Source organism: Pygocentrus nattereri, chromosome 18 (genome assembly GCF_015220715.1).
Source record: "Pygocentrus nattereri isolate fPygNat1 chromosome 18, fPygNat1.pri, whole genome shotgun sequence".
Classification (NCBI taxonomy): domain Eukaryota; kingdom Metazoa; phylum Chordata; class Actinopteri; order Characiformes; family Serrasalmidae; genus Pygocentrus; species Pygocentrus nattereri.
The window spans coordinates 8,966,024-8,992,589 of NC_051228.1; the positions used below are offsets into that span (position 1 = coordinate 8,966,024).

Genomic DNA, 26,566 nt, shown 5'->3' on the forward strand with positions numbered 1-26,566 from the left:
GACCAACATGAGGAGGAGGTGCTGGGCTGTTGTGGCTGTGCATGGTTCTTCCACACGCTACTGAGGCTCCTGTTGGTTAAATGAATAAATTGTTAAATTGCCAATATGTCTTGTTTCTTCAAACTTCAATCATCCAGTCCACCAAACGAGTCAATGGCAGAATAAGGTGTTTGGCCTTAGCAGAGAGGATTTTTCATACTCAGCTCTACTGCTCATCCCACAAATGCATATTCCTTACAAATGCGGCCCCATTTAAAAGGGAAATGAACAGGCTTTCCAATGCTGTAAGATTGCCAAGAAGTATCGTTACAACAAAGAAATCATCTGTTTTCTTCTTGTTTTTAAGCACCGCTGCCACCTGAACCGGACCCGAGTCCCTCACTTCGTTCCCACGACTAATAAATCAATCTGAATATGAACGAGGATCGGCTAAATTATCGCGAGAATACGTCGTCCGGGGCCCCGCGTTCAGGTCCAGGAGCAGGTATTCGCGTTTATCAGCGTCGTGCCTGTAGGTGTACTTCTCCTGAGCGTCGGTGGTGGGAGCCATTCCTGGTGAAGGAGCTGTTTCTGATGAAGGAGAGCGAAGCGGAGCTGCCTCGACTTGGAAGAAGCTGAAGACGAACTCAAACCCCACTTTCGTTTAAGCCCCGCGTCGTTAGGAACGCGGCTTTCTCCTCGCAGAGGAAGAGGGAAGGGGGCGCGGAGGAGAGCGGAGGAGAGCCGAAGGTGAGTCGGGCTCGGCCCGCTGCGGTTTGAGGTGCGAATGTGACAGTTGGCTGACGAGTTCGAAAAGGAGCGGAAACTTTTCCCCGCGGCTCTGTGCGCTTCTCCTTCCCTGCGTGCTGCTCGGGACCTGCGGGGATGGGTTTTGTGTGCTGTTTGTCCAGTTCGGTTTAGGGGGTTTCAGTAGTTCGCCGCTTTCGGCGCCCGTGCTTTTTCTTCACTCGGTCGACCCGCTCGCTGCCTCAGGAAGATGGAGATGTGCAGAGATACGACGCACTCCCTCCATTCCTCGGTTTAGCGCTAAACCGCCCAGCTGCGAGCCTTTACTGTAACCGGGCAGTTTCACTATCAGCATCTTTTAATGTCTGACAGGCTGAAAGCCCCTTTACTGCGCCTCAGCTCTGTAAACACCCGCGCGTCGAGAAGAGGGTTAAAAAGTCCACACAGTTACGTTTAAAACGACTTTTGAACGTATTACTCCTCCACATGCCTGTTCAGAGGTGACCAGGTGCATCACGTTCCCGCTACATTTGACCTGGACTCTTAAAATGAACGGGTGTTCAATACAGGGCTGCTCGATTTCGGCAAAAATCATCATCATGATTATTTTGGTTAACATCCAAATCACGATTATATCCCAAGGGAACATGGTGCCAACATGGTTTATTAAAGTAAAACAAAAACTTGTAATATTAATATTTTCTTGAACTTTAACTGCAATTCAACTGAGAAAAAGAGTTCTAAAACAGACACGTGAAATATATTTATGTGATGCATATGACTTATTTTTTTAACATCATGTCCTTGAACTTTAAATGCTATTCAACTGAAAAAAAAACATCTAAACTGATAGAAAAAATAATTCATTAATAACATTTTTGTATCGATTTGACATGACTTATTTTTTTAAATATTATTTCCCTGAACTTTAAATGCATTTTAACTGAAAAAAGTAACAAAAGGTTATTACGCAAATCAAATATTTCTATATAAATAATTGACATATGTAATATAGTGTAACAATACAAGACGTTACATTATTCACACAGCACATAATTCTATACTTAAATAAATGATCTAAAATAAATCAACTGAAAATGACTAAACATGTATAAAATAATGAAAACAAATCAATCAGACCAAAATAAATCATTGAGATTAAATGTGTTGCAGTGCATTGCCACTATAGTTGGTAAACTATATGCTGGTCAGTAACTCAGTCCAAGTTCAAGGCTGGCCCACTGGTGTAGAAGTAATGGAAAGTAAACGTTCTACTACAACTTGGGACTAAATAAAAGCGATTTAGGCCGACATACCGAGGTTTGGGTTGAGCCAGATACACCAGCCTGGTTATGGGTGTGGTTTGTCTGGACGGTATATGACTTTGTTATAATTGGAAGCCAAAATTGTCATTGAATATAACATCTGATGAATCGCCCAGCCCTAGTATTCAGTGTAGGGGTGGACAGTATGACGATATTTATTGTTATCATGATAAATAACACCACTGTAAGCTTTTCTGAGCAGATTGTCGATATCATCAGTACCTCGAGCATGTTTCATTGCAAAGAGGTGAATATTTGTGCTGTTTAACTGGATTTAGTGCAGTGCGGTGTATGTCTTATCAAACCTGAGGAAAAATAAACACTGTGATGTATCATGACGTTACATTTTAGCCATATTGCCCACCCCTCATTCAATATGTTCTTTCTTTCCCTGTAGATGTCCTGCAGCTTATTGACGGAGTTGAGGGTCCCCTAATTCAATCAGGTGCTTGGCTTCACCCTCAAATGTGCCATTGTATGGACTGAGGTAAGCCCCTCTTGTTCAGCGCTCCGTAACTGCTCAGATAAATCACATTAGCAGGGCTGTACGTGGCTGAGGTATTTATAGAAGGAAGTGACAGTATGCAGTTGTTACGAGCTCACTTTTTACATAGAGACCACCCTTCTTTTTTTTTTTTTTTTACCGTGGAAAAGCACAAGCGCATACACGTCGCTTTGCCTTCACATAACGCACACTTTTTCTCAAAACACACATCCGCAGTTGTCGTGGATGAAGGTTACGTTTGTGTATGTGCGATTTGGAAGCTGGCTCCTCTAACCTAGGCCGAGATAGCGCTCATTAGGTTGTCTGCGGAGAAGGAAGCTGTGGGAACTTGAGGGAGAGCAGTCCGGCCAGCTGCTCCCAGTCCCTGCGGACCGTCTGCAGTATCGCTTTTGAATGAGCTTCCACGCTGTCCGTCCCAGTTCAGGAAGAGAAAAAAAGAACGTAAACGAGGTTCAGACCTCCTCAGCCTCCTTCTCAGAGCAAATAACCAGAACCAGCTGCATGCTAGCGTACCTTATGGAGGGATATTTATATGAGAGAGTGTTGCTGAAATGTTCATGCACTGTGTTATGTTGCTGCACTAAATATGCAATAGATACTGGGATAGTGTAGACGAAGGCCGCTGGTTCTCAGGCGTGGTGCTAGAGTATCTCATCCCTGAAGGCTTGTTGATTATTGATTCGTTGGATCAGGGCAGAAATAAGGGTGGGCAATATGATGAAACTGTGTTGTTGTGATCAACTACATCACAATATAGCTTGTAATGTAACATGTAACAATAGAAGAACCCATGTTGGTGCTATTATATAGAACCATTTTCTTTTTAAATATAATTTTCAGTGGAATAGCAGTAAATGGTACATATATGGTACAATATATGGATGTGTGTGTGTGTGTGTGTGTGTGTGTGTGTGTTTCTTCAGGAGTTCTGTACACACCTAAAACCGATGGTTCTTCAGGAGTTCTTTAGTAAAGAAAGTGGTCCTATATATAGAACCATGAACGCTCAAAGATTAAAGCCTTCTTCAGATTGATAGAGAATGTGTTTTGTATGGTTCTATTTGGAACCTTTTTGAAAAGGGTTCTATATAGCACTAAAAAGGGTTCTTCTGTTGTTACAGGTTTAATATTATAAGAACCCTAGTAGAAGAACCGTTTTTGGTGCTGTATAGAGCCATCCACAGAAGATGAATCTGAAGAACCCTTTAACGATGCAGAGAACCCTATAATCATGCAAAGCAAAGCAGTTCTATATAGAACCATTTCCTTTACGAAAGAACCCCTAAAGAGCCATCATTATTAAGAGCGTAGTAAGGAAAATTTAGAAAAAGTGGGGGAAAAAAGTTCTTTACATCGTAATGGGGTTCTTCAAATTGATGGAGAATGTGCTGTAGATGGTTCTATATAAAACTTATTTGAAAAAGGTTCGATATAGCACCAAAAAGGGTTCTCCTATTGTTGTGGTGTCAGGCTTGTTACAGTAGAAGAACCCTTCTTGGAGCCATGTAGAACCCTGATCCATGTCGACCTGCAGCTGTTCTAGAAGTAGTGATGATACCCATGATATACTCAGAAATGCATATTGTAACGTTAGGTATCGTTCTACCAGTAAAATACTATATCGTCCATCCCTGCCAGCAGCAGGAGGTCTGCCACCAGTTAATGGACATCATAATGGGACTGATTGCTTGTGTGGGGAAGTTGTCTCAGCACTTTCTGCAGTAGGGCTGTGTGGTCTGGCTCTGGGTGGCTGCAGACTTGTTTGATTTAAGCCTGGCTTATTAAGACGCTGTTTTACCGCTTATAATTCATTTTAGCGAAAACATGGTGTGTAAAAACACAGCACAATGCACCACTCTGTTCCACGCTCTATCGTGGAGCTTCGCTGGACCATACAAGACGTACTTACATCAGCTAGCTCCACAGGTTCTAAAGCAGAGCCAGTATGAACACATAGACCACAGGCAGTCATGCAGATCTCCCTGTTTTATAGCATTTCATTGGTGTTACAGTTACTAAGTGCTCATATTGTGGAACTGAGACTGATTGTTGCTTTGGATACTATAATGTTCAATCATATATTTGGGTGTGTGTGTGTATATATATATATATATATATATATATATGTATATGTATGTACATATATACTGTCACATATATACTGTCGCTGTCCAAGGAAAACCACGTATCTCCATTTTTGTCGATTTTTATCACACCAGGTTTCCTTTATGCTGTGTGGAAATTTCATGGTGAATGGACCAATAGAAATAGTCTAAAATCACTTGGAATAAAACCTCTTTACATTAACTTACGTTGAAATGTGAGAGTGTTTTGGCCTTCTCCTACAAAAGTTACTATTTGGAGATACTAGTTTTTCTTTGGACCATGATGATTTATCATTTATATCGTATTCTCACCTCTACTGCAATCCGCGAGTTTATTTCTATACTTTTGGGCACTTTGAAGGCCTTATCTCACTAAACCTGGAAACTACCCATTATCGTTCAGGTTTGTTTCACCGCAACACTTGGTAATGTTTAGCGTAGGTATTGTAGCCCCCCTAACAGTGTTCCTTTGTTTGTGCACAAAAGTAAAAGGATCTGCTGTGCCCTGTCCCTTGACTCTCGAATCTACATACCCCAAGGGCTGCTGGGAGAGTTTAACAAGCTTCTGATGTTGCTGGAGAGAGGGAGCCGTTTTACATTCTTTCACTAAGGTAGAAGCCTGGAGCATCCCGGTGGAGAGCAGAGGTCAGAGTGTAAAGCGGGCATGGTGAGGAGATGGAGGCTCACTTTCATCTCAGCTCTACCTTATTGTTATTCCACACATGTATATAAGTGTGACAGAAGTCTATAAAGGAGGCTTAATACTTCACCGTCTATAGACTGGATTTCTTAAGAGTAGTATCTCAAATGGAACATGTTTTACACTGTAAACCACATTTTACACATTGCCACATTTTACAGTTGATTTCAAATATGTTTTTGAAATGTTAATATGGCTCATAGTTTATAGGATTATGATTCTTTCATCGTTCAGTGAGATAGTAAGCTGGTGTTGTACGACTGGAAGTAACTGGCCAAGATGGTCAAGTGGACAGGGATTGCTGTAAGGACTTTGAGAGTACCTCATATCTTTGAAAGTTACATACATGCAAACTAGTGAAATGTGCCGTTTTGAATGATGAACATGCCAGGCGCATGAATTGTGTAGAATTAAATACTAGAAAAGGGAGGGAGTCTGCTGTTGACAGAGAATTTTAGGAGCATCCCTTCTCTTCTTTAAACATCATTATTTAGCCAACCAACAGATTCAGTTTTTAAATATTATAAGTCAATCAGATCTAATAAGGGTCCTTGGGCAAGACTCCTAACACCACCTTGGCCTACCTGTGTAAAATGATCAAATTGTAAGTCGCTCTGGATAAGAGCGTCAGCCAAATGCCATAAATGTAAATGTAAATCTAAGATAATGTTACCAAAAAAGTAAATAGAAGGCCAGTTTAATTTTTTTAGATTAATAAAATAGCTTTAATAGTTTTAGAACCGCAGGCAACAAAAGCTTAACACATGAAAATGACAACAGCATATATGAGATATATGTAGAGATATATCTGAGATATATGTAGAACACGTTCATTTCCATGTGCCATAACTGCTATGAGAGATAAAACAGCCATCTTCTGATTACACTGCAAGTGGCAATCAATGGGGTCCAAGCACTACATTCCTTATGGAGCCAAGAGAGCACAAATGATGTGAAAAGCTTTTAGAATGGCTTGTATAATAGATATAGGAGAGATGTCTGCCACGCTAACCTTATTTTGGCATGATAAGAAACACATTTTTAACAAATAAGTCCAAATATCTAGAGAATAGTGCTTCTGGACATGACTTGTATTTGTATTAAGCTCAGTGAAATAAATATTTCCACAGGAGTTATGCCTGAAATTCTCAAAGCAGAATTTCATGTTAAACTCACTAAAACACTGTTGTGTACCACAAATGGCTTAACTTATGTGAAATAGAAATAGTGGAAGGACTCACGTTTCAATCTTCAGCTTTCTCTGATGACTCCTCCCCTTCCTTTGTGTCGAGCAGTCTGCAGCCATTGAGTGCAAGCAACGTGCAACATTGTATACTTCATTTATGAGTGGTTCTAGTTCTGATCTGGGTATAACAGGTAATTTGAGACAATTAATACACTGAATGCACAAATGTGACGGAGCTGTTTACATAATAGCGAAACATGGACTACAGTAATAATACATCAAGCTCTTGCGGGATTTGTTTTTTCAACAGTAGTCAAGTTTCAAAGTTTTTTTTATATAGCGCGTTCTACAACAGGCGTCACAAAACAGCTTTACAGAAAAACAATAAAGACAACAGATAGTTTTATTTTGCCTAAAAAAAGTTTTTTACTGTTTTGAGCAGTACTACAATTGTTTCTAACATTCCAAGATGCGTCAGTGCATTTTTATACCTCTACTGGACTGTTGCACATATTTCCATTGTGTCTCAGCTCCAGCTGCACCCGTACCCATCCCACTACAGACGTAAACCACAAAAAGCTCAGTCTTTTCATGGAAGTGGTTCACTGACGAAGCATTTATTTTAGTGCAGCGTATACTGGATGGACAATCTCTCCTGTGAAGACGCACAGAATAAAAAGACCACTCAACACAAAGTAAAGAGGAATGAGGGTTGAGCTTTTTCCTTTCAAGCCTCCTAATGGCTTTTCAACCTTCCCAGCTACCAAAACAGCAGCTTTGGTCTGGGTCATTCTCTCTCTCTCTCTCTCTCTCTCTCTCTCTCTCTCTCTCTCTGTTTCTCACTCTCTTTCTCTCCCTCTCCCTCATTTGCTGGCTGTTTGGCGAGGAACACTTCAAACCCAAACAGCCTCTGGAAAGATTCTGCTCTCACTCAAAGGTCAGCAGCTGCAGCCTCAGCCCTCCTCCACACACATGGGCTGGTTTGGGGGCTGTCCGGGGTTTGGGAAGGGTTTGGAGGTTTGGTGGTGGGGGGGTTTGAGCTTAGCTGCATTAGCTGACCCTTCACCCCAGCTTCCGCTCTCGTAATTGCAGGAAGTGAGGCAGCCCAATGAGAGAGGACGATGGCCGGCCTCGCATTAATGAGCACAGAGGTGCCAGTGTTATTAAAGCAGACTGGTGGCCATGTTGTCTGGACGCGGATGAAAAAAAAGTTGGGAAAATTTATACCTGTTAGAAAAGAGTGGCTCTTTACAGCCATATGTTTGATGAATGGAAGGAATTTGAGTGTTTAGTACCAGGCAGAAGTTTGGACACACCCCACTGGATGCATGTTTTTTTTTATCATCAAGACATTTTGATATAAATGCACAAGTTTAAACGTGAGAAATGCTTCTAAGAGTAGAGGTCTGCTACTCAACCCAAGAACTGGAAAATATTGCATTTTGGGATGGATTGGGGCCGATTTTTCACTTTATATCGGATGCGGGTGGGATACAGGTTTGTTTTCGTATGAGTATTTTTTTTTTTATGTACAAGGTTTGTTTTCATTTAAAGTATAAAGGACATTTCAATCATTTTCCTAGCTTTTCTCTGATGTTGTCTCTAAAATAAATGATTAAATAAAATGAAAACTGGAACTGTTTAAAATTCCAAATGAGTCAAGGATTATTAACACACTATGATCTGGTCATTACGTCCGATAAAAAGCACAAAGGTCACATACATTGTAGAGCTTGTGATAGCATTTTTTGCAATGTTAGCTGGACTGGCACATTGCACCGCATTGCAAGGGGATTCGATTATGCTCATGTTTCAGATTTAGCAGTACCAGTCTGGCCTGGCAGGGTGGGGTCTCAAAGTTGCGGGTAAAAGCATCCTAGGGTGCTCACCATGAAGCTGTGTGAGAGAATAACAACAGTATTCAAAACTGCATCCATGGAAAAGGGGGCTACTTTCAAGAATCCTAAGTAGTTTCAATTCTTTTCATTTTTTGGTTGAACTACCAAAAACAAACCCTTCTGTTGGCACCAGTCTCCATGTTGAAGGATATGCTAAGTGAGAGAAAGATGTTTAAACATCTAAAGTCTCAGCCGTCGCAAAAGGAATCTCCATATGTGGCCAGGAACGGTGACTTCGCCGTGAAACTGTAAGCGTGTGTCATCAGTGTGGTGCCGCTTTGAAAAAAGCTTCATAAATAACTGAAAATATGTGAGTAGCACATCTAGCAATGATTTCCTTGTCCAGGCCAAGCAGATGAAAGAGGAAAACAGCCTGATCCCCCCCGCCACCCCACCCTCCCCCTCCCCATCACACACACACGGCTTGAGTTATTATCTCTGAGCGAGTGTGTCACACACACGCCGCAGACTGAACGTGGTTGCCTCCTGCCACGCGGACGGCGAGGCGCAGGAGATTTACGATGCCTCGGCCTTTGATATCTGGAGGGAAACGTTTGAGCGCAAAGCAGAAGCGCCTCATGAACTCGTCCGAACGCCGTTTCATCTCAGGACAGGCCGCGCGCATCACACGCATCTGCGCCTGTTTATCTCCAACTTTTTATGAACTCTTTTCCAAGGCGATGTTTTGTGCGAATTTTCGGAATATCATCTGACTGTCTGAGGCTGCAGTCACAGTGCAGTGCTGCACTGACGCAAATCTGATTTTTTGGCCTAAATTTAGAAACAAATCTGATTTGTTCAGAACTGTGTGAACTCAAAGAAAGTTCAGAAGTTCAAGACTTCTGGGTGAATGAAAACAAATCAGATCCATGTGTAAGATACTGTATTGATGCATTGATTAATCTCCAGGGTTCTTTTCATAACAAAAAAAGCTATGTGATGATTTATAGCTCGCCTAAATTGTATCTGTTAAAATGTGTAACAATTGCAAAACCGATACAATTGGTGCTAAAGGCTTCAATGTGCGGAACATCCAGAGGTGGACGAAGTACACAAACCATGTACTTGAGTTGAAGTAGAGACACCCTAAGTAAAATATTACTCCAGTAAAAGTAGAAGTCCTTACTCTAGACCTCAACTTGAGTAAAAGTACTAAAGTATTTACCTTCAAATGTACTTAAGTATCAAAAGTAAAAGTACTAAAAGAGTAATTCTGGCTCTGATGTCCTGTTATCATTTTTATAACAAGACTCTCTTCATGAACTCATTTCAGGTGAAAGTCCTCCAGCGTCTCTCTTGGTAAACCAGTCTTTTAATAGAACGTCATTAATTAGAGACGCTGACGTCTATTAAAATGATCACACAAAACACTGAAGGTAAACAGTTTCCATCAGGGAGAACCGAGTGGCTCTGAAATCACTTTTTACACACAAGCAAAGTTTCAGTTTAAGATTACTTTGAACTTAGTTACAAGTTGAATAAAAACTTGCTTTAAACTCAGGATCAATAAGTTTTCCTTTACTGTGTTGATCTGTAGGCCTCTGTTCATAAACATAAACTAACTGTAACTTACTGTAAAATGAAAGTGTTTGTATGAATTCAGAAAAAAGAAACGCGTCAGTCTCGACTGCATATGTGGACATATTTCTATATTGTGCTCTATTTACACAAAGTTAGGTTAGTTCATCTTTTAGGTAAATGTATGTGCTTTTTTACGCTGCTGCACTGACGTTGAACCGTGTGCTGCACTGGGTTGGTATGACCAACGGGTCAAAACAAGCTCAGAGCAAAGTGACCGCTGTGCCCTGATTGGTGTTCTTGCTTTGCACACACAGAAACCAAAAGATTTCTCAAAATGTCGTGGAGTAAAAAGTAATATATTAGACTTTGAAATGTAGTGGAGTGAAAATAAAAAGTTGCCCAAAATGGAAAAACTTAAGTAAAGTACAGATACACAAAAAACTACTTAAGTACAGTAACGAATTACATTTACTTTAGTTACTGTCCCCCACTGGGAACATCCTTCTACACAAAACATGAATGGGGGGCTTAAATGATGCTGAAGTTATAGTTACATCAGACTTGTTAAATATGAAATACACGATTTGATATAGTTCAGCCTGTGAGTGTTCTTTGTGACTTCCTGCCCCGAACACCGCCCTTGAAGATCCACTCCGCTCCTTCTCTGCTCGTAACTACACAGGCAGATTCCTTTGGCTGAATAAGCTCTGCTGTATAATGCACCCTTCAGTTGTGGAGATGACCGAACAAGAAAGCTCCAGGGCTGCTGTGGAAGAGTGGTGCTTCCTATCAGTGACCCTGTGTGTCCTTGTTGTGAGTTGTTTGCTGGGGTGATGTCCTCAGTGAATGTTCAGAGGATTAGCTCACTGTCCTCGTCTCTGTGCCAGTAACAGACAGGCCGGAGTGCTGCTGTGTGCATTGGAAATGTAGCAGCAGAAGCCTCCATTAGGGGAATATCAGATGAGGCATGTATTATAAATGCTTTGGTTTTGCACTGTGATGTTGGGCTGGATTAGTTTGTTGAGGATGGTGTGATGCTGCTCTCTGGAGGACGAGAGACAGGAGACCGGATCCATGCGAAACACACACACACACACACACACACACACACACACACACACACACACACAATGAACTGTATATCAATCAGGGACAGAAAGAGAGAGAGACAAGGACTTTTCTCAGAATTCTCAGTGGCATCACTAGCCATATACCAGGCCTCTCTCTCTCTCTTTCTGTCTCTTTATCTATCCCTCTACCCGCTCTCTCACTCACTGTTCCTTCCACTCACACTCACTCCCTCTCACTTGTTCTCTCACGCTCTTTCTTTCACTGTCTCTCTTACAGTCTAATCTCACTGTTTTCCTCTCTTTCTGTCTGTCTCTCTCATTCACTCTCTCTCTCACTATCTCCTCTCATTCACTGTCCTTTTTCCCTCTCATTCTCTCTCACCCTCTCTCTCTCATTCACTTTCTCTGTCTTTCACCCTCCTCTCACTATCTTACTGATTCTCTCTCTCTGTGCCTGTTTCTCTCTCTCTCATTCACTATCTCCCTCTCTTTTTCTTTCATTCACTGTCTCTAACCCTCCGCTCACTATCGCTCACTCTGCCTCACTCTGAATTACTCTGTCACCCTCCTCTCCCTATCTGCCTATCTCTCTCTCTCACTTTCTTCTTGCTATCTTTCTCTTTCACTCTTTCTCTTGGTCCCCCCTCCCTGTCTCCCTCTCTCTCTCTCTCTCTCTCTCTCTCTCTCTCTCTTTCTCTCTCGGGCACGTGTTTCCCATCTCTTGTTCTCTCTCCGTATTTCTCTCTCACTTTTTCTTTCTCACTCTCTTTATTGTTCTCTCTCACTGCTTCTCTCTCGCTTTCTTTTTTTCTGTCTCTATCTAGTTTAAGCTCTTTCTGCCCCCCCCCCCACACACCTGTGCATACGGCAGCCCGTCTCTCACCCAAACAAAGGTGTGTGACAGCTCCCTCCCCGAAGCACGATTGTCCTCTTGTGAATTTCTCCACGCAGGTCTCAGCTTGTGCTAAGGTTCAGCAGTCCTCATCCAGCGGCTTTAACCCTCAGCCAAATACAACTGCTGTTTGCTGAATTACTGAATGTCATTATGGTAATTATGCAGTTACTTACATAGATAAGTACCTAGTCAGTTACTAGGGATGCACTGATATGGGAACTGTGGGCCGATACATGGTATTTTTGACATGCGTATCTGTACCAGTGTCGATCTAAAATGTAGAAATCAGAAGAAATATCTGGTATAGCATTATAGAAAAATGTAGCTCTTATTAGGAGACAGGTATTAATGCAAATACTGTCGCACAGTAGATTAGCGCTGCTTAAACATTCTGCTCTTTTAGAGTGCGATAAAGTTATGAAATATTAGAGACATCTCAACATCTGTCTGATTCTGTTGTTCTCTTTTAGCAGTTATGTCCTGAAACCAGTATGGTTCTGATGTTACTGTGCATTTTTATCACTTAGGCTACGTTCACACAGCAAGTGAAAGTGGCCCAAATCGAATCTTCTTCATATGCAGTGTGAACAGCAAAACACATTTAATCTGATATTTTCAGGTCCAATTTGGGACACTTTCATATGTGGTACTCAAATCCGATGCGTATCCGATGTGCATCAATGCTACTCATCTGACCAGCCAGATCGGAATTCATGTGACTACTACGTCAATTCAACTCGACATTTGTCATAATTGTTCACTGCTGAGACCTCCTGAACATTTAGGCTGATGCTTCTGTACCAAAAAATTAGAAGGCTCTTATCGCAACTGCTCTGTGTTCGAAGAGATTTTGAACGAAATGGCAGAATGTGGCTGCAGGAGAACGAGGCTGCAGCAGCAAAGAAAAGCCTCAAAGCAAATTTAAAAAAATCCGAGGACACAAACCTCAGAAATGACCGCGCCCTTTTTACAGTGAGCTCAAACACATCCTGGGTGATGGGCTCAGCTGTCAGTCAGTGAAGCTTCATTATGGCTCCTGTGATGCTGACGAAGATGAAACTGAAAGCTCCAGGAGCGACTGGCATTCGTTGGCAGACGTAATTGTTTACCTCTGGATAAGTGAGCTGCGTGAAGCAACAAAGCGTTGTTCTTTTGCGAGATCTGTTCAGACTGATTTAAAAGACAGTGTGAACAGCCAAACTGAAAAATCAGGTTTGGCGAGAAAATCAGATTTTGGCCACTTTTTGAACATAGAGTTACATTTGCATTCGGTGTATGTTTTGTATGCATGGGTTCAAATTTTCGTTGCCGTTTTTCTCTTCGTTTCAGTGTCAAGAACTGAGAGAAACAATACAAAAAACGTAAAGGAATGTTTTGCAAAACAAGACTGTATGGAACAGTAACTTTATATCAACTTCATGTCATATGAAAGCATCTTCTCATAAATACAAATTTAGTAGGTGGAAAGTTAAAAATCCACACTTCCAATAAAAATATGGTGAAAAGTACTGAAATCCAAAAAGCAGGAGGCGTTCAGGGTGTATACTATCGCTGAGGTTCCACAGAAAAAAGAAAGGACTTTGTGTGTCCGAAGGAATAAAGAAACGAAGCTAAGGCAACACGGGATAGTCTCTGAAATTATGAATCCTGTTAGTTCAGCACACCGAAGCGTGTTTATTTAGATAAGCCTCCCTGCTGCCCTCTCATTTAGTTAATATAAACAGTTGGGTGACTTGGCTGGTTCCTCAAGCACTTGGCTTTTTCACTGTGTTTTTGCTCACGAGGTTTTATTTATTTTCCTGCCTAATGGACACACTGGGTATTATATTAATTCTCTTATATCAGGAATTGTGTTTGGCCATGCTCGAATGGCTGCGCCACTTGTTTGCCTGAAATCTAGCAGGCAAACTTTGATAGGCAGCTCTGGCCTAATTAATAGGTTGGAAAGTGTGTTCGTTAACAGCAGATTTACAGTTTTTGCCCATAGGAATTTTTTAATGAACTCATACGGTGTTCTGGGAGAGAGCTAATACTAACAGTGAATTTAGCAATGGCAGGTTTACAGTGAAGGTGTTAAGCATAATAAAAATGCCCGAAAAGACATAAAAAGGAAATAATGCTTTCAGGTTCTTTAATTTGTCCTGTGTTTTAATTGCTTTATTTCTGCAGCAGTTGCTTGTTTATAGGGTATTTTACAATGTTTTGTTCATGTAGTGCCTCTGAGACTCATACAGAGGTCAAGGCTGGGTCTCCTAGAAGCATCTTAATGCAAAGATATTTTATAAATGGTAGAGTGACCATCACACTGAACACTCCCAGCTTCCTGATCTTTTTGTTGGTCATTTGTAAGTTAATGTGTGCATTTGGTTAGTATTTGTTTGGACATCTTGTTCGTTTGAAGGCATTTTTGGACTGTTCGGACCCAGTAAATTGGGACATAAATGTTCAGTTATTATTATAGTTAATGACTTTATCAGTGAACATACCAGGCATATCAATAGTGTGGCAAATCAAGGTGATCTAAGCATGTGATGTCAGATAGTCCACCATAAAGAGAGACATTTTTGGTTGGGTAAGTTATTTATTTTTCTTGTGTAGACAGGTGGGCTAGGTTAAGAGTTAGTAGAAGCTCTGGGCCGCTGTTTGCCCTTTGTGTTGAAAGAAACATTTTGCTGAAGAGAGAGTTGCATCGTCCAGTCTTCATTAAAATGAAAGAAGACAAGCAGACGCCCGCGGCATCAAACACCACAGCTGCAATACTTCAACAAAAAACTGCTGATAGCTTAGCATTCCCAGAACATATGTAGAGTTGAGCAGACTGTTTTATTGTTTTGTATGTGACAGCAAGACATTGTCATCTGGAACCATTTGAAACAAGAGATGTGAGGCCTGTGCTTAACATCAGTTAGCTTATTTGCCTGGTTGCTAGACACAAATATTATGAATATTATTAGTATGGACTGGAGTATTATATTGTGGTTATACCTTAATGTACAGACCACTGTTGACCTTCCTAAGGTCACAGACCACTACTGGCATTATGTAAACAGATCGTCGTGGTTGTTTAGGATAGTTATTAGTAGTAAATGTTTGCATTCTGCAGTTTCTGGATTTTATTCGCTGAATCTATTGATATAAATGTAGTTTTTACTGAAGATGTTGGTGTTGAATACTTATATTGCTGGCTGTGATCTGTTGATTGAGGGTTTTCACTACTTTTTATTTGAAAATGTATGCCTTCTCTTGGTTTTATTGGGTGATTTCTAGATTTTATTCCCTGAATTTTCCAGTGAAATGTCGTTTTTTGGTTTAAAATGATGTTGTATGCTTCATTGGACTGTCCCCAGGTTACAAACCACTAATGGACGTTTGTCGGTTGTTGAATGTGAACACTTTTCAGTTTCAGATTTCATTCTGAAGTTTTTTATTGGATGGGTCCAAGGTTTTACACTGAATTTACAACCCCATTTCCAAAAAAGTTGGGACATGAACCAATGTAAATAAAAGCAGAATGCAATGATGTGCAAATTTAAACCCCGTATTTGCTTAAAAATATTACGTCAAATGTTGAAACTGAGAAATGTGATAGTTAAATAATACATTTATATGCCCGTTTTGAATTTGATGCCAGCAACACGTTTCAAAAAAGTTGGGACAGAGGTGTGTTTACCACTATGCTGCATCACCTCTTTTCTAACCTTCTTTTAGCAACATTATGGCTGCGTTCCAAAGCCTAGGCTGCAGCTGAGGTACTGCAGGTCCTCGGTAGTTCTGTCCTATGAAAACTCCTGCTTCATCGGTCACACAAATGGAACAGTCCTAGCGAGGCGGCGTGGTGATGTCACCAAAAAGAGCCTGCCTCTTTGCAGTTGCGGCGTGAATTATTATAATTATTATAATATTGTGTTTGTTGATATGATAGCCAATAAGCTTATGCAGTATGATAAACTACAAATATACAAATACTTGAATACTTAAAATATGATATATGAGTGATATACCAAATATGGTGAAATGCTTTAATTAATCTGGATCATTTTTCACTCTATAAGGTCATGAAGATGTATTTAAGGAGCTTACATTTTAAAACAAGCTCCACTCCAACGGCCGTTTTTGTGATGCTGTTCTTTTTTCCTTGTAAGCATTTAGGACCCGAGGAGACCAGCTGCTGTAGTTTTAAAAGTAAAATGTTTTCCCATTCTTACTTGATGTAAGACTTCAACTGCTTAACAGTTCAGGGTCCCAACTTTTTTTGGAAACAGGGTTGTGCCACTGGAATGTACCACACATATCAGTGGTGTCAAATCTCAGGTAAGAATGTCTAGTGACATTTGCAAGTGAAAATAAATAATGAAACAGGAAGGAAAAAGGGCTTTTTGGAATAAAAGTCCTTGAAAATCAGAAGCAAAACAGTTTCATTTTGAAAACCGTTTGCAAAGTGTTATCTACATGCCCTACTTTCGACCTGCTGTAACTACCATCAATTTAGCATCAGCTAATGATCAGCCCAGAGCCGGCTCTATTCAGGCTCATCAAATGCGAGGAAGAGGCTGCAATGTAAAGGTGAACACGCTCATCCAGGCGAGCAACTGAGGGGTGGGGGGGGGTCATCTTGTTCCACTTTTGGTAAACCTCCCCTCTCCTCGGGGCTCTGCCTTTTCTTTGATAATTGCAATTAATCTGCCTGTAGTCGGGGGAGAGGATATCCAGTCTCTTTAGGCTGATGGGAGCAGTGGAGGGAGGGAGAGAGAGAAAGAGAGAGGAGCGGAGGATGAATTACTTCAAGCTGCCGGCTGATGTGACGTTTGCCTGGAAGGTCTCACACTCTCAGAGAGCCGAGGAGCACTAGCTTCCTGCTATTAGAGGTACAGATGGAGGGAGGGAGGGTGGTGAGTAGAGTGATGGAGGAAGAGCGGAGAGCAGAGAGGGCCTGGAATCTAATTTTTGCGAGCACTGGGATGCGTAATCAGATTGAGCTAATGCTAGTGTTCCGTCAGTGTGTCTAACGTGCAGACTGGAAACATATACAGGTCAGGAGAAATGTTAAAAGATTTTGTAGGCCGCTGCACGAGATGTGTTTAATGCGTTCGTCCCAGACAGTTACAGTATGGACAGTATCGTCGACTTTGGACGTCCACGCTGACAAAATATAGATATACCGTTTATTCCTGTTAGTGAGGAAATAGGGCTAATCTAATAATGATATCTGATTTGTCCAATTATTACCTACAGGGCATTTGGTTGATGATACGCTAAATATGTTGTAGTTACATTACAGTTTGGTAAGTGCCCAGATTTCCCAGAAAGAAATATGGTTTGGCCAGATCCAGCTAAAATGGGAGCAGATAGAGGACAGATAAAATAGAGTTGTGTCCGGAGACGAAGACCTATTGATCCAAGCATCGACCCATTTACAGAGCAGTTCCCTCTACCTTATTGATATATTTTCCCTTTTCCTCTGCTGGACACGTCTCTCAAATTGGTGACCGCAAAGCCGATAAATTCACCAGGCTCTGTGTTGGTGACGTGTTCGTTGTTTGTGTATTGGGAGGGGGCGCTTAGGGTCTTTAGACATGTCATTGAAGTGAAAAGTTAAAAGCAGGAGGCTCCCATTCTAGCCTTTGAGGACCCCTCCCCACCCTGACAGCATTTTTGCTCTATTTTGGCTTGCTACACTTCCTGAGAGCGAGAAAATTAGCTCTTGATCCCTTGGGCCAGGTGTGTCGGGATCGGGAATAGAATACAAACCTGGGGGCAGCCAGAAAAGCTTTAGAATGCCATTCTGGTTTTGCTTGCAGTAATAGCTTGATGAAAAAAATCGAATTTCCACAATTTTTTCCAAAGCCCAAATGCACTCGGTCAGCTCTAATGGACAAAAGTACGGACAAGATGAATCCAGTGTCCATTATTATAAGCAACAATATAATTTCATACAGTATCAGAAAGGAAGACTCTGGCTGGTTTGTTGTAAACATGCTTACCTGCATCCTAGAGTATCCCAGTGCTTCCCAACCCAGTCCTCAAGGCCTACCGAATGGAGCAACAATGTGGGGACCCTGAAGACTGGATTGGCAACTACTGTTCTAGAGTGAGATTCTGCTATTTAAGCCCCTTAAACCCCCTTCTGATGATGTATTAAGAAGATGAGAGAGACTTTTAAAGCTGCTTGTGGTGAATTTTTGGCAGGCTGTTTTAATTTTTTTTCATTAGTTGGTGAAAGAAGAAGATTGCTAACAGCCCTGCTGGGAATCTGAATATGGTAATGCCGCCGTTTTACTGTAATGTCTTCAAGTCATCATTACAGTGGAGTGAATGGATCACTCAGATGATAGAAATGACTCATCAGATGCAGAGGAAAAGCTAAAGTTGGCTTGCTTCAGTCTGGCTTCTTTTTTCTGGCTCAGAGGGTAAAAACTGTCTCCAGTGTCCATTTAGACACCACAGAGATGGCTGTGCGGAGTGTTTGCATAATGCATGCTGGGTATTGTAGTGAGAGAACACTATACAATTCTGTCAGACAGATGAGGCTTTACAGATGCTGTACAGAATTCCGTATAACATAACAAATTTAATGCTAGGTTTAGTTTTTAACATCTTAACAACAACAACAGTTGTTGCCCATAAGCTTCCGTTCTGTAGCTAGTTTCATTAGTCTAGTACAGGAGTCTGCAGCCCAAATGTTAAGAAGAGCCGTTTTTTCCTTTCAGCAAAAATCAAACCACCTTGGGAGTCACAACATTTAATGTCCGTTTTTCCGTCTTGGCTGTAAACATGTCTCACTATGTACTAATGTACTAGATTGTGTGAATTTGATATTACAGACATTGTGTTTCTTTAGTATTTCTCTTCTCTCTCTCTTAAAGCAGTGTGAGAAGAGTATTATGGGGGGAGTGGGGCAGTCTGCTTGGTCCTCTGGCGGTCAGTTCCTCAGAAGCGTATCCACACAAAGACACACTGTTGGTCTGTGTTATGTCAGACTTTTGAGAGAAAGACAAGCAAAGCTAAACACAGTGTCCTTGCCAGTGCAAGCCAAGGATCACTTGGGATATCGCAGAACGAGTGCCACAGCAGAGGGGGGAAATCCTCTCAATTGCTCTGATTTAGATATCGCAGTAAAAGCTTGGCACGTTTCGGGCGCCGAAGAAAGAACACAGAGAGTGAAGTGAGAGAAAAACACAACAGGGCATTGTGCATCAGCGCGGCACTGCTTTGCATACGTTCTCCTCTATAACCTCCTGACTACGCTGGAGATTTTATACCATTGCATTTAATTAGCATTCCTGATCTATTAAGCAATGAACTTGCCACTGCACGGCCCATCATAAACACAAATGGAATGACAGTGCAGGATCATTGCTGCTTATTGTGCTAGCATTATGTGTTGAATGGGCCTAGAAATAAGAACAAGTTGTTTCGAATGAGTTGAACAGTAAGAAGGAATCTGAAAGAATTCCAGGAATTCCAGTGTTAAAGTTCACACTGTAGCTCCATCTGCAATTGAATTTTGGGGAAATAGGAGACAGCTGTGTGTGTGTGTGTGTGTGTGTGTGTTTGTGTGTGTGTGTGTGTGTGCGTGTGTGTGTGTGTGTGTGTGTGTGTGTGTGTGATTGTGCATTCAGGCACATGCTATAATTGATATGTGTACATCACTCTATTTCAGAGTTCCCACTGGAACCTGTACGGACTCCAGATGTGGAACGTTAGCTCCAGGGTTGGCATTCGTCCCTGCGTCCAAATGATGGACAAGTAGCATTCCAGATGTTTGTGTTTTCCGCCTGTCCCGTGGCCGAGTTGGCTGCAAAGCCGATGCAGGTGTGTGTTGCAGCAGGACTACTGTGTGAGCATAAAGAGGTTTAAACGAAGCCTCGTGTTTGTACAGAGCCCTGGGTGATAATGGGCAGCTTTAGAGAGAGACCGAGCCACAGAGGCTGTTTACAGGAGCTGTCAGAGAGAGGATCTGCCCAGGCTCCACAGCCCAAAGCTCTACTCTCCCTTCCGCGTAAGGCGGATTACTTCACGCTTCGTCTAAAACACCTCTCGGTCACGAGTGTCGCATGGCTTTGTACCAAAATGACATTTTTTCCACCCCCGCTAAAATGCCCCTTGAATTTTTTATTTTTTTGGTCACATATCTTCTGAAGAACTTCAGGGGAGCCTTTGTTCTCAGTTCCAACACTTCTTATTCTGGATGTGTTTGTAACACAAGACCGAGCACTTCCTTTAAAACACTTCTGACATGGAGTGGCATTCAAACTGGGAGTGGAGGGAAAACAGATGAGACCGGACTCTCTCGGCCCTGGTTTTAATGATAGATTTCAGATGCGTTTCCCATGTGCCGAACTTCTTGACGTGCACAAAAAGAGGCATTCATAGGAGCTCCTATGCCGTTTTCCGGCTGGTCTTAGCATGTGATGTTCGAGCTTTGCATGGACTGTGTGTGTCTGCGTGACTTAAGCTTGTGCGTGACTCTGAAGTGATGGTCACCTTATTGCTCTATTTGCATAATGCAGATTAGATCACTTGGGTTCAGTCCCAGAGAAGCTGCTAGACTGTTTAGCTGCCTGGTGGAGTGCAAATGGTTTGCAGGACTTCCTGGAAACAGGATTTATGCCCGCAAATGAAGATGTCTGGTTAAAAGTGTAACATTTTAAGAGAACCAAGGGAGTTTTTTGCTTGTGAGTAATAAGGTAGCATGTTTGATGTGCATTTAATATGTTTAAAATGGAAGTATTGTGTTTAGTATATTGGTAAAGATACTACAGGGCAATGTTTTAGAGTCAATCTACTCAATATTAGAGGTGTTGGGTCGGATTTTACGTCGTATGTCCTTATGTATTAACATCACACACTACGCTAAAAGAAGGTCTGACTTAATGTTTAGGTCTTAAATCCAGAATCACTTGTATATTAACTTGCATCTTTGGAAAACAAGTTTTCTTCTCTTCAAATACTCTATCAAAGCACTCACAGTCATCAGATTCATCTGCTCAGGGAAGGGGTCTGAAACGCAACATCGTAAAATTTTCTTCTGTATATTGTGTGCAATTACACATGTCTACCAGAGAGGTCTCTAAATCCCAAAGTCTTAAACAGTGTAGCTTTAAGTCTGATCCATTTTAGAGCCTTTATTAAGATTATCTTAGCCCCCTGTGCTCTTTTTATTCTGCGGTCATAGACCTGACATGAAAGACATTAAAACTGACCACAGTTAAGCCATCATTTGTTAGTATACACATCATTTGTTAGTATATGGTCAAACTAAAGAGTAGGCTTTGCACAGCTTAGAGGAAGTTGAAATACGAAAGAAGCATAATCAAGATGCTAAGAAGTAGTTATTTATAGCAGTATAGCAAATCCGGCAAATAGGATTTCGGCCCACAAATGAAAATAACTGGTTAAAAGTGTAACGTTATATCATGTACAAAGACACAACATGAGGTCAGCAGTCAGTATTAAGTGACTTAGATTGAGATAAAAAATTGAATTGAGACATCCCTCTATATCAGGCATGTCAAACTGGGGACCTTCCAGGCCAAAGTTTTAAGGAGATTAGCATGTACTAATCTAATGTTGTGAATTCAGTTCATGAAGGCCTTGCTAATTAGCTGATGATGTAAATCAGATGTGTTTAATGAGGTAGCCTGCTGAAATCTGCAGTGATTTGGCTCTACAGGACTGGAGCTTGATACATGTGCTGTATATTGTATAGCTGTGTCTTATATATGCTCTAACAGGTGAGCCATTCAGGTGCACAGGTTTGGTGTAGCATGCTGCATTTTTGGACTCACCCAACAATGAGGTCCATTCAGCCATGACTGAGCACTATTTTTAGAGATGGCGATGGAAAACGGGCAGCTGGGCAGGTTCTCCTTCAATTGGCCGCAGTATTAATAGCAGTGACACATAGGAGTGCACACTATGTTCCATGCAGGTTGCAAATGCCTGGCAGGTTTTAGCACGTATCACTCAGATTATGGAGTTGGCCAAAACAAGTCACGTCGAACTTTGTTCATATGGAATCCAAAGTCCCTCCTCCATTGTTGATTGAACCTTCAACCTCCGCATCGGCAACTCAAGCGGATTTCCTCTCCTTTCTTTGATCAGAGGTTTTGTTTGGTGTCGACCAGCAATGAAAATCTCTGTATTGCTTGTCCGAGATGTCAAATTGGCCTTCAGTCTTAAGTGTTCAGTTTGTAGATTTTGGCAGAGCTCTATCCTGGAGCAGCTGCACTGCTAACGAACACTGGACTGAAAAAAATGAAGTACATATTCAGGCTCCAGACCTGCTCTGAATCTGGAGCCAAATAAAATGCTTTCTTCCCTCATTAGATATTGTGATCTTGCTTGAGAACTCAAGCCTTGTGCTGATAAAAGTGGCTCTAGTGTTGAGTCCAGTTTGGCCCTAGTATTGTTAGAGGTCCCTGGGGCTGCACCTTGCGGTGATTGACAGATGCGGTGTGGATGCTTGCCATGCCTGCAGGCTGCACACACAGGTATAAAAAGGCAGAAGGTCCCAGGAGATATTCCCAGAGTCTGGGCTCTGGGCTCGGGCTGGACTCACATCAGTAGCATCTCCAAACCACAAACATAGGCTTAATGCTGCTTTAGATTCTGGAAAGCTGTCCGAAGCTGTCTTCATGCCACTCTTTTTAGCACCTCGGAAGCATCTAATGCGGAAGCTTATGTATGAAATTGAGGCTCTTTTTAGAACTCGGCCTACTGCACGGTCTAATCAGAGACAGCTGAAACATGTAATATGTCTAACTTTGTATATAACCCTGTTGCAGCATCTCAATCAGTTCCAGATTTGATGGTCTTTTGTTGCTGCTTGCCATCTTTTTTCATTTTCTGACATGTACACGAAGTGAGACCCACTTGCTCTCGCTGTCTTTTGGCTTTGTTGTTTTGTCCCGTCTGCATGCCTATTTAAGGACTTTGTTTTGTAGTTCTGTATGCTGTCTCTCTCTCTCTCTTTCTCTGTCGGTGTCTCTCTTTATTTCTCTGAGCTGTAGGGGAGCAACGAGATTTAAGTTCCAAAGATATTTATAACAAAAACGGGATAACAGCGCTGTAATTCCAAATCATTTTCCTGGAAGTCGGCTCAGACTCAAATGCACAAAGCATAGATACGCGACTCCTCTCTTTTCACAATGCATAATGAACACCATCCAGGTCGTTTCCAACTCTGTCACAGTATCACATTTTGTTTGCCTGTTTCTTGTGATAACGTCGATGTTCATTTACAAAGTGAAAGAGGCAGGACCAGAATATTAACTAAACTGGCCATGTTGTCCTGGCTTGGATCACGCAGCTCTGAATAGAGAATAGCCTTCATAGTGTGCTGTGCTGGTGCCTATTAGTGCAGGTGTGCTGGAGCTATGTGCAGACGTGAGTGAGCCCTGTGTTCCATATGAAGGTGGACAGGTGGGAGACGTGTGGTAGTGTGTGCTCAGTGTTGCCTCACATCCAACAGGTTATTAATTACTTCTTTCATCGAGGGGAAAAAAAAGGACCCCTACAAACTACTTTTGAGCATATGGTACAGGTCAAAAGTTTGGACACCCCAGTTTGAATGTGCGCTCTTCATACTCTTGAAGACCCTTTCAAACTGTAGCAGTAACGAATCACATGTATGGTTTTTTTTTTACTTCATAAAACAGTCTCAAGCTTTTAGTGTTAGACTTGGGTCTAGTTTTGCCCAAATTAGTGCACGTTTCCAGTCTTGTGTATGAGTTGGCAGAATAGGTGAAGTATTGGATGTAGGTAAGCTGAGAGAGTGGATGAGCTTGGAGCTTCCAGACTACCTCGCGGCACCTCTTCCTCAGAGACAGCCGCGCTCTCCAAGCAAAATTGTCTCAGCTCTGTTCTTGACGGCTTCAAATCCGCTTCATCAAACAAATGGCAGTTTCAGAACTTTGATTTCTGGAAGAAACCTGGAAGAGGCCTTTCCTCTGTACCACTTGCGATTGTGTAACGGTCCATTACAGGGAGTGAGACCCAGGCATGGTGTGGTGGGGGAAATTTCCTCTCTCTCTTTGCGTTTATTTAAAATTGGGTTTGGATCTCTGCAGCCTTGTGTGAACAGCTGTTTTTCCTGTGTTCCACCTGCACTAGGCATGCTTAGCAGCAGCAGTACAGTAGTGCTCTTTGTATGTTTCTTAAAGATCAGCTTCAATTAATGAGAGCCTCGCTGTTGAGCATGAGAGTTTGACCGTCAGGAAATTGGAGGATAAACTTGCCATGGGTTGACTGTCGGACCTCTTTTGTTCTAGGGGTTCAGCCCTTTCCCAGCTTTATTGGTTTTCTGACTCTCCCGCTGACCTGCTCAAGGCCTCAGTCCTATTTCATTTCTCCTTCCGCAAAGCTGCAAACTAATGCCTGTTGCACTCCACACTGTTTACGCACAATCAAGGGCTAATAAACTTTGAAAATAAACCGTGTCGAAATGTATTTATCTCTGAGTAAAAACAATATGTCGCTATTGAAAGATTTATTGGCATGGCTTTCTTACTTCCAAAATGAGAGATGGAGCCGGCGTTCAGGAGAGCAAGAAGTTCTGCAGTAGCACAGAAATAATGTGCTCCAAAGTGAAAATGAGTGGAACTCCCAGGGCTTTCAAAACAAGGCAGGAGATTTAATTACACATACCTGGACAACTTAGAGCATGGAAAATCCCTCTGCACCCCCACACTCCACACCCCAAGGTCTAAGTGCAGCTGCAGTCCTCTTACTGTAAGTTTTGGAGAAAAAATAACAATAATAATAAGGTAAGTAATGAAACTACTGCCTTCCCTCCTCTCCTCATTTTGACGCCTGCCATGTGTCAGCTTCACAAATCTGCTGCACTCTGCAAAACACAGTAATCCATCACTCATGGTAGTCAATTACATGGGGATGGCCCAGGCTTGGGCAAGGGGTACATCAAGCAACTCCCCCCGCCAGCGTTCAGCACCGGTGTTATTCTGGGTGGAGGGTTGGAGTAGACCGCGGTGGTGTTTTAGGCTGAGTGCCATGATGTTTGGCAGGGTGCTTTTGGATAGGAGTGGACAGGAGGAACAGCAAGGCAGTTTTCTCTCTGTGTGAAGGCTGGCTCTCAGTCTGGGCCACTGCTGTAGGTGAGCATGCTCAGTCAGAGCTGAGCTGCTCAGCTTGCCGACATGAAGATTTCTCACAAAGGCCTCTGCTTTACCTCCCTTGTCCTCTTTGGTGCCTCCCTGTTTTTGGTGCCTCTGAATTTTAATTAGGCATGACATTTCAAACCAAAGCCATATATTGACTAAAAACATTTTGCCGGAGTTTGACTGGACCCGAGACCCAGCACCAAGTTGTGAATAAGAACCTTTCTGAGAACCAAAGCTGAATCTTGCCTAAGAACATTCTGCCAGAGGTCGACCTGACCTGAGACACAGCACCGAGAAAGGTTCTCACTCACAACTTGGTGGCGTGATCCCAACCCTGCCATTAATATCTGAAGAATAAAACTCATTCCTATGCAATTACACCCATTAACTTCTTGTGTTGCCCTTGCGGACACAACTCCAGCATAACCAGCAATTGTTTAAGGTAAGAACAGTAGGAAGAAAACTAAATAGGGGTGAATGCAGGCCAAGAAATCTGAATGTCAAATCCCAACCCAGGTATGCACAACTCCAGGCCTGGAGGGCCGGTGTCCAGCACAGTTTGGAGGTTTCTTTACTCATACATGTGCAATAAACCTGGCAATTAATAGTAAACTCTAATCAGGTGTGTTTGAGCAGGTAAGTCACAAAAATGTGCTCCATACTGGCCCTCCAGGACCAGAATTGAGCACCTATGTCTTAATCAAAAGGTCGACCAGAGCTTCTTTTGAAATCATGTCCGGACCAATCAAATTCATGTCGGTTTCCCTTCAGTTCAGACAAATAGTTCAAATTTTGCTCCCCACAATTTGTTAGGCAGAAGGCCTGTGCACGACTGGTGGGAGAGAGGCACTGCGCACTGCGGGAGCCCTCCGGATGGAGGTTTCTTGTCTAGCATACAGTGATCCACTCAAAGCCCCTTTCTAATCCTCTGTAGAAAGGAAAGCCTCTCTGTACAAACAGAACTGGAATGAACACCACTGACTCCATGTGTGTGTGTGTGTCCGCAGGAATAACCCCCCCTCACAGCACACGACGCACAACCACTGTCTTTCACTGTCTCATTTATACTGTGTTTCCACCAAAGCAGGTCTTTTATGCAGACTTTCACACGGACAAGCCGTTCAGTCAAAGTCATACAGTTTCCTTGGCTTTCTAACATCTTGTGAACCCTCTTTCAGCATAGATAGAATGTCAGATTTGTTCGGCCTTTGGGAGCCGCTGTCCATGCGCCCTCATCCTCTCCGAGGTTAAACTGGCAGGACAGCTGTCTTGGGCTGCTCTGAATAGTCGGCCTGTGCTCATCTTGGCATGAGAAAGCCGTCATGTGTTTTGTTTTACTGACCGTGCCGTTAACCTTTGCCCATGTTGAATATTGACACTCGAGCTATGGGGTAATCAGGGAGGGATTTGTGGAGTCTTTGAAACTCAGTCTGTTCATTGAGCAGCTCCGGTGCCTCCGTGAGGAAGTCTATCAAAAAAAAAGGGTCAGAAGAAGGAGGGTTGCAAGCAGTCGA

The 26,566-nt window shown here is 42.3% G+C and overlaps 1 protein-coding gene across 1 annotated transcript in view; it reads left to right on the plus strand.

Annotated features, from left to right (window-relative positions):
• The first annotated feature begins 521 nt into the window (after positions 1-521).
• Positions 522-26,566, plus strand: part of bmpr1bb (bone morphogenetic protein receptor, type IBb) — a 142,096-nt gene continuing 116,051 nt past the window's right edge. Inside the window, exons 1-2 of the mRNA XM_017710746.2 lie at positions 522-729; positions 2,449-2,538. The gene's annotated coding sequence lies outside the window, so the exon portion shown is untranslated. The remainder of the gene's footprint in view (positions 730-2,448; positions 2,539-26,566) is intronic.